Raw genomic sequence first — 9480 nt, 5'->3', positions numbered from 1 at the left:
TAACACTCTGAGGAAGGAAGGGATTTTAACAGACTCTGCACCAGCACAAGGGAGAAAGTTCACGTGCTGCTGAAATCGGGAATGTAAGAACCAGTGAAGCAGGAAAACAATAAAAGTTGTCTCAGATGAGAAGAAATGAAAGAAGGAAAGATCTTTCTCCATCAGTCATGACAAGGCTAATAGAGGCCCAGAGGGAAAGAGTTGCTAGGTCTGTTGAGAGAGATGAAAGGAAGCAGAGAAGCCCAGGCTCAGTCTCGCACTCGTGTAAATGGGAACTGACCCATCTCCGGCATTTCCCACCAGCAGGTCAGGCTGAGTTAAATCTGCCTGTAGGAAGAACTCTGCAAGACTGTAAGGCCACCACAGTGTAGTGTCAGGAGACCAAGATCAAGGGGTCAGTACCAGGATGGAGGAGCACAGACATTCAAGTCCACAGGAGCTGCTGTGCTCCTCATATTGCACTGGTGCTCGCACCAGCTGCACAGGGTCACTGCTTGGTGCGGAGGCTGCAGGAACTTCATGATGCACCTTGAAAACAACAACTGAGCCCTGACTTTGCTGTGGAGAAACTGAAGAGGTTGTGGATAGAGGTGCATTAGGTCTCCCTTTGATCTAGGGAAGTCTGTGGACATGATCGCCCCTCTCTGGGATGAAGTTCACAGACCAGCAGCACAAGGAGTCATTGCTATGATCATCTTTTCTTGCTTCATTTAGATAACAAGACCTCCACTGGCCATTTCTGTGGCTGGGTGATGCATCTACCTTCAGACATACTAGTTTGACACCGGCAGTACCTCCAGTATCGCTCCCTCAAATCCCTGGGTACCGCAAAGCTGGAAATCAAGGCCAGGCTACAGTTTGACCAAGAAGGAATATACTTCAGCAGAAAAGAGAAGCAACCTTTCAGGTTCAAGAGCTGCACTTGAATCAGTTTATAAATCCCAAAGCTCAAATCAGGAGAAAACAGTGAAGACCTGAGGAATTCAGAGTCCAGGGCAAAAATTGCACTAATAAACACTTCATTACTTTTCTGGACATTTTCCCAATGACTTTTAAATCTCCCTAGGTTTGTAGAAAGAGGGAAAAAAAGAAAAATCTGTATCTTTTTCTGCTCCCTTGTGTACAGTATTTTAAAAGACAGCCTTATGCAGTGCTGTCGTATGGGAGAACTGTAGCTGCAGCTCTCCCGTCCTCACAGCTGGGACCTCGGCACCAGAACCATCTGGCGCATTCCGTCTGAGATGCCCTGAAACAGGAGCACATGTGAGGCTTCAGTCAGTCCAGTGAAATAATGGGAGAGAGAAATCCCACTCAGAAATAACCCTAAGGGCAGTGGGTGAGAATTATGACAGCTTTAAACAAAAGCTGAAGCGAACTAAGAGAGTGCGCAGCCTTTTGTTCATCACAGGAAAATGCTTACACAGCACTTTCCCTTAAACTTTGACGGCTCTTACAGGTAGACAGTGTATTTTATAAATGTACGCAATTTTTCTGCCATTAAAAAAGAAATTCTGACATTAAATGTTCGTTACTTGACTACCTAACGTTCAGTACCTGGTTTTCATAGCCCTGCTTTGTCTCTGTGCTTACCAGGTGTAAATTAACCTCTATTCACCTCTGGTACTGAAATACATCTGGACCTGAATCTGATATGAAGTACTTAATCCTTTGCACACAGAAGATGATGCTATTCTCAATGCTGAAAAGCATACATAAAACAGAGCAGGAAAGGTATCAAGTGACAGGGATGCATGCTGATACCTGGGTGAAGTGAAAGCATGACTTTTGCAAGAGAAGCTCTGCTGGGAAGATTAATTATTATTGCGAATCAGCTTTCAGATTGAGATGGCTAATTGCTTCAGCAAGGCAGGTTTTCTTGAGTGTCCTAGCAAAGCCCCTTTAATCTGGTTTCCATAGCCAGAAAAAGATTGGATGGGCAGCTGAAATACGATAAAATGATAACAGGAATGGGAGCCAGCGCCCAAATCAGATTTGTGCATAATCAGCTAGGGCGACTCCAGCCTGGAAAAGCTTTTAAAGGCTCACATGATCCTAAATGGTTGACATAAAAGTGTAAGTGTATATATCCATAAAATACAGAATTCAGTTAAATAGCTACCTCGTAAATACAGTTAGGCTGACAGGCTTGGATTGCAGAGGACTGGTAATGGACTGAAGGGTCTTTTATTTATAGGTCTGCTCCAGTTCAAATCCAGTTCAAGCCAACAGTAGCTAAAAGTTGGGGCTTTTTTCCTGTGGCCTGCATGAAGTTGGTCCAAGGCCGTGGAGCTGTGAGCAGGCAGGAGCTCCTGCCTGTACAGTACCATCACGGACAGGAGCTAGCAGAGAGGGAACATGGGATTTTGCAGACTGAAAACCTGAAAGATGAAAACCCAGCCCTCAGGATGGGAGCAGTGGCACAGGCTGCCCCAGAAATCACATCTCTGGGAGAAGGGACGGCTTTGAAACCTGCCGGTCCTCCCAAGGTGTGATGGCTTCAGGGTGCCCAAGTCCAGCCACAGCTGCCCCTGCAGACAGCATGGAATACTGAGCATACCTAACATCTTCGAGGTTTTAGCTCAAGGTGCTGTTTGCACATTTTGCATAAACACAGCCCTGAGGATGTGGTTTAACACAGGAACAGGGCAGCAGCAGCGCTGTCCTCTGGCCCGACTGCCATGACCACCGCCTGGTGTGTGAAGCCAGCACATGCACTGGTGCAAGGCAGCCTCTATGCCCTGCCAAAGCACCGCAACCACCGCAATTCTCCAGGGGCTGCAGCTCTTTAAAATCACTGCTTCAGCAAGCTGCAAGCAAAGACAAAAGAGCTAAATTCGCACTTGGCCATTAAGAAAAAAAAAAAAAAAAGAAGAGGAATTCCCCTACTGATAACCATGAGCCAAATAACCTCATGACAAGACTGAGCAATGCAGAAAAACACAGGCAAATGACACTGTGTGGGCAGGATGGGGGGAGAATATTAAGCTTTATTAAGCTTTCCATGTGATGGGTTTAGACACTGAGGCCAGTGTAAGCATGGTACAATTTACCTCCAGAATACTCAGGAAGAGAGGTGAAAGAATTGGGATCTTGGGTAAGACTTCCTAGCCACAAGACATGACCCGAGGGCCAGGGGAGGACTGAGCCCCATTTCAAACACCAACTCTCGGACTGGAGCAGTAAGAGGCGATAATTTAACCCATCCTGGGCCAAGCCCAGGACAGGAAAGAAGGACTGTACCACTGGTTTGGCCATCAAACATTTAAGCATAGAATCATAGAATAGTTTGGGTTGGAAGGGACCTTAAAGACTGTCTAGTTCCAATCCCCTGCCATGGGCAGGGACATCCCACTGGATCAGGCTGCCTGAGGCCCATCCAACCTGGCCTGGAACACCTCCAGGGACGGGGCAGCCTCAACTTCCCTGGGCAGTGTGGGCCAGTGTCTCACCACTCTCATAGTGAAGAAATTCTTCGTTATGTCCAGTCTAAATCTGCCGCTCTCCAGTTTATACCCATTGCCCCTCGTCCTATCCCCACAAGCCTTTGTAACCAGCCCCTCCCCAGCTTGCTTGTAGCCCCTTCAGGTACTGGAAGGTTGCTATAAGATCTCCTTGGGTGAGGTGAGAAGAACTCAGATTCAGAGTGAAGAAACACAAAAATGCTGGAGCATGTGTCAGTGGTGACGAGGAAGAAAGATGCAGCGTGGGCTCCTCTACACCCCCTACAGACCCAGAGCTGCCACCCAGCAGCACTGACATCCAACAATCTGCAGGCAATCCTGCAGCTTATGGCAGCATTTCTGCTACACTGAGGGCTATAACAAAAACACCACTGCAGTTCTGCCAAGTGAATAAATCCTCTTCCCTTCCATGTTCACACTCAGCTCTTATCTACTTTCAAGGTGCCAGGTCTCCCCTAACCATGGAGAAACGATGAGAAAGGAGACATGGGCGTAGGAAGGAGGCAGGGCAAGGGCCCAGTGGGGGTAGAGGGAGGTGACCATACACCCAGACAGTTGTCCTTCACTCTAGACAAATCCCTGGTTTGGATAGAGTTGGCCAGACTGTCTGGTCACTGTATATATAGGATGGAGCAGAAGCTTGCAATTACATTCCATTTATGCGGTTTACATATAGCTGTGCTTTATAAAGCAGCACACATCAAGGCTGAGCATTTTGGTTGGCTTTTTCCAGGGAGTGGGGTTCTTATCTCCTCTTAGGAAAGGAAAACATGGGCAAATTTGCTTTTCCAGATTGAAGAAACCACAGAAATGTGAAAGACATTTATATAAATAACATCATGCACCAAATTCCATCATTCCTTATTTTTACTTATGGCTTCAGCTGCATAAGGCAAAGTGTTTCTTATTGGAACAAATGGGTCTTTATGGAGGGGAAAAAAAAAGGCCTGAAGCAGATTTATAGCAATTCTTCCTATTGATAAACAAAGTAGTTGAAGCTTCTGACCTTTGTCACAGCCAGGCATGATAGCCATTTCATTTGTGGCCAGAGAGTTTGAATTACAGCTGATCTATTACAGGACCTGACTGGAGCTCCACCTCAGCCCTGCATGCACAACTGTCTGATGCCCACTAGTGCTACCTCCTGCTCCTACACCGAGGGCATGAAGGTTACTGCAGAAAAGTAGAACGGTGCATTAATAAAGGCTTTCACAGTTCATGCCAGTTGCAACTCAAATGTTCCTATTTTCAAAGGCTACAAGACATTTTCTAGCCAGACTGGAAAACCAAACTAATAGTAATCCTTCGAGGTGGAAAAGACTTGCAGTTTCAATCAACAAAACAGGCAAGAATGTTGCCTTCACTCCAGTAACACCACCAACTCCAGTTACATGCATCTCCCAGTGGAAAACGTAGCTTTCATATTATAATAAGAAAAAAACCCGACAAAATACAAACAGGAGTAACAAGTGAATATAGGCATTTCAGTACAAAACACATTGCAGTCTGGCATTGCGGATCCACCTACAGAACACATCATTAATTATTCACGTAGCATTAAGTACTGATTTTTCAAACCAAGCACATGAAGTCTGCAATGGGCTAGAGCATGAGCTCCTGCACATTACAGCTTTGCCATGAAAACAGTTCAATTAATTTCAGCAGGGAAATGAATGGTAACATCCAGCTGGCTCCAAATACGGTGAGAAAAAGGGCTCTTTCTAAAATGAAACTTATGGAGAACTTTCTTTGCAAGACGCGAAATGAAATACAGGTTAAACCACAGAAAATTGGTTACAAGACTCGATCACTCAAGGAGATATTAGGTTGGTTCTTGCCATCTGACGAGGCAGCTTCACCTGACTTCTCAGCCACAAGCAGAAATTTAAGCAGAAAGCTCCGACTGCCTGGTTTGAGACCCAGGATGTGTGAGTCTGAGCTGTTTGAACACAACAGGCTAATCCTAAACCAGAATTTGTCAGCCTGTTGACAGTTTATTGACCCTGTCAGTTTATTGTCGTCTGTCTTAAAACATAGTGCCATTTCCTAGTTCAGGAAGAGACCATGGCAGCAGAATTCAGCCAAACCCAACCAAATCCCCCAGGAGACAGCAAGGCTTTTAATTCACCTCAGAGGCTAAAATTAATAGGATTTATCCCGTATGTTCTTGAAAACCAGCATCATCATTGAGCAATGCGCTGGCTGAGGCTACAGTGCTTTGCATAAAATGCTGTAGACAAAACAAAATTCCCCAGCAAACAAAAGCTTTATGCTCTTCTTGAGGTTCAAGAAGCCTGGAAAGCCAAGAAGTAAGCAAACTGTTTTTTCCAGGCATAAATCTCACTTAAAATGGTTACAAGTGTGGTTTCCCATTCTTTAGCTTCCTTCACCCTGGTTCATGCTTTCAGTGTGTGAAGGATGCTAGGTGCTGACAGCAGGGTAGTTTAACATGGGGGGATCTTCCCTTCCCTCCGGCTGCAGGCTGCACAGCAAACCTTTACTTCTTAATTCAGAGACTTCCTGATGGTCTCTTTTGAAGTAAAACCAGCACCTCTTGGTATGCATGGTGGGAGGAGCAGATTAGATCAGATCGGTGTCAGCACTTTGGCAATCTCAAGTTGCTGGAACTCCAATAACGCAAACATCACCTGCAGAGGAGTCAATGACAATCCTGGCACTGGATCTGAAATCAGTCCAGACAGGAAAGAAAGCTGGGAACCGATATGGCAACATAAATCAAAAGTTCAAAACAAACACCACAGAGATTGTTGCAAGCAACAGATGAAAAAACCTGCAACTGCCGTAAGAAAAATACTTGCATTTCTAAGTCCCTGTAGCCAAATTAGCAGAAGCAAAAGGAATGCCTAAAAAGGGAATGCAAACTGATAGGAAAGGAAATGTACCATGAGAGAGCGTCCACAAATGCTGATAGAGATGGATGAACTCTTTCACTGGAGATCAATGCAACTCAGCTGTGCCATAAACTGTGTGCCGGCACTCAGGCCAGTGTTATACAGGAAAATACTGTTAAAAATTGACTAGGAAAGACAGGCCAGTAAAGCAAGGATGTTATACTGGGAAACAATGCTGCCAAGGGGTTCTGTAATCTAAAATTTTAATTTAAAGCTAAAATTGCACCCGTGAAGTTCACTGGGTATTAGGAAAAAAGGAAGGACTCGTCCAGTTAAAAGTACATTCAAGATCTGTGCGATTGTTGCACAGGAAAAGCATAGACGAAGCACAGGGCTAGGCTGTACTCATCATCAGATGAATGTGGGAAAAGAAAATTAGTGAAATACATGAAATATGTCAAAGGATGCATGTTAGGAGAGACACTGACAGATCCAGACACACTGGAGATGCAGTGCAGATGCCTCTGCACTACAAAGGCTACATCTTAATGCTTTCCTGTAGTTGTCGTCTTTGACAAAACTACCTCAAAAGAGGCCAAGTACTGTCTGCTTCTCCCTGACACAAAATTCTGGAAATGGTTCTGTCCACCACTGCTCATCGCTTCTCCAGATAATACCTCAGGTATTTTGGATTTCAGCACAAAAGACCGATGTCAGATACTCATCCGGACAGTCTGGGGAAAAACGGGGCTGAGATAATTTAAATACTTTTCAAATAACACCTGATAATAGACTTCATCTCAGCATCCTCAGAGAAGATTTCAAAGCATCAAAAGTCATTGACTTAAATTTTGTATAACAAAAAGCTGAGAGCTAAGCTTCCTAATTCAGGCAGAATTGTATCACAGGGTAGAAAAGCTCTGATCTAACATGAAAGACCATGAAAGATGCACCAGAGCAATATTGTAACAGGTGCACAGGAGCTTTCAAGCCTCTGGCAGGAGGAAATGCGTTTTGCATACATGATAGCCATGAAGAGCTCAAGGCTGCAGTGGCTCGAGAAGTTGTGGCGCAGCCTTCTGAAATACAGGCTTCTCAAAGAAACTGGAACAATTACATCTCATTCCTTCTGGAAGGGGAGCCAGCGGGTGCCAGCTGCAGTGACAGCGCCTGAAAGTAAATTGAAAAGAGACATCGGTAGCAGCCATGGGGATGGAGATGACATGCCTTTTCAGAGAGCTACAGGAATATGCACAGCTCCTAGAAGGGAGCTTAAGACGTGCTATGAATTTGTCTGCACCGCTGGGAGACATTGTGCACAGCAAAATCACACTGGGACTGTGAGAATTCTGCAGAACCCATCTTGTAGCCTGAACAACCCAAAGCCCAAACATTCAGGCTAGTTCTGAACCCAGCCCCCAAATCCACCTGCCAACTCTCCCCCAGTGTGCTCCATCCCTCAGGCTGAAGTTGACATGGTGCTCCTGTCTCCATAGTGAACTAGAGCAAAACTTTAAGCTTTGGCACTTCTAGCATAGGGAATTGGGAAAATTTAGATCTGAGAAATTATAACCAAAGCAGTAAATCTCTCAGCAACCTGACTGCCGGGGAGAGAAGGGGTTTCGGCACAGACAGCAACAGATGTACAGTGAGCTTGGGAGAGGTGAGGAAGGAAAGGCAAGAGCGTAAGCAGGTGAATGAGTCAGAGAAAGGGGAGGTACATGGATTATCAAAGTGAACAGGAACAGCAAGGAGACCACAACGTGCCAGAGACCCCACAAATAGAGGGTGAGGACAGAAAACCACATGAAGGACCAGTACAGCGCTTGCTGCTCTTTCAATGAGATGTTTTCCTGCCCAAACACATCAAAAGTGCCACGGAAGATGAGAGGGGAGGGAAAGATAACACTTACGTTACTTCTGACCAGATGGGGAGCTCCACTACCTAAAATCTGAGATCTAAAAAGATCAAAACCCATCAAAGGCTGTGCCAAACAATCTTCAAATGAATTAGCAGCACTAAAGCCACAGCCACTATAGTTGCGACCCCACGCTGCCAGCTCGTCCAGGGCAGAGCTGCCTCTGTCCCCAAGAGCACCAGGGACTGTCCCAAGAGTTCCAGGGACAGCCTCTGGATGAGGCCTGACACCCAGCATCCCTTGGCAAGTAGTAGCACAAACAACATGGGCTCAGGATCCTGAAACTGAAGTCTTACAGCTACAGGTCTACTTCATCTCTAGCTCTACAACTAGTGATAAATCACTTCTCCTGACAGCGCTGGTTCTGTTCTCAGGCTACTTTAATATTGCAGAGCTACTCCTAGGTTGTGCCAGAGTACAGGGAGATTTCAGCATGTAAAAATTCATGATAATTTTTCATCTGAATTACACCAAGCTGCCAGCAAACAGAAACACTGCCTGAGAGAGATTAGTTGTGAGAATAGTTTTAACATAATGTTGGGCGTTTGGTATGTGGCGCCAACTCCTTCTGCAATAAATCAGAGTTCCCCAGCACATGCCTCTCAGAAGGTATCAAATCACCTGAGAAAAAGTGTTCTGGCTACACACCTATACTATGATTCTATCCAAGGGTATATCACCACCCACATGTAAGACACGTGGGATGAGGTGCTGCTCCCCATCAGCTGCTGTGCTCAGCCAACACTGACCCCAGAGAGGGGCCTCTGCAAAAATGGTTAACAGCAACACTTTCACAGTGCTCAGAAATCACAGAATCATAGAATAATTGGGGTTGGAAGGGACCTTAAAAATCATCTAGTTCCAAATGGGATGAGCTAAACCTGTGAAATGGCATGGAAAGACTGCCAGTGATTTCAATGGGTTTCACATTAGTCTTGCTGCGCTTTATATCTAGAAGACCCGCTTTGCTCCTGGGAGAGGAGTTCTCTCCTACAGAAGCACACCAAGTCATATGAGCACACCTGGATGCACAGCTGAGTTGCCTTTGTAGTGCACCGCAGCACAAAATGACCAATTTGTCCTCCTTGCCTACGTCGCAGCAAGGTGTGAAATCATAAAGAGAAAAGGCAGCGTTCTCATCTGTCTTTGGGAGTTGGTGGTAAGCCAGAAGAGCAGCACAGTGCTGTAAAGTCTGCACTTGGAAGCCCGAGATGAAGCAAGACGCAGCTCAGGAAGATCGATGATGAT

Source organism: Cuculus canorus, chromosome 7, assembly GCF_017976375.1.
Source record: "Cuculus canorus isolate bCucCan1 chromosome 7, bCucCan1.pri, whole genome shotgun sequence".
NCBI lineage: Eukaryota > Metazoa > Chordata > Aves > Cuculiformes > Cuculidae > Cuculus > Cuculus canorus.
Note: the sequence above shows the minus strand (reverse complement) of the source record.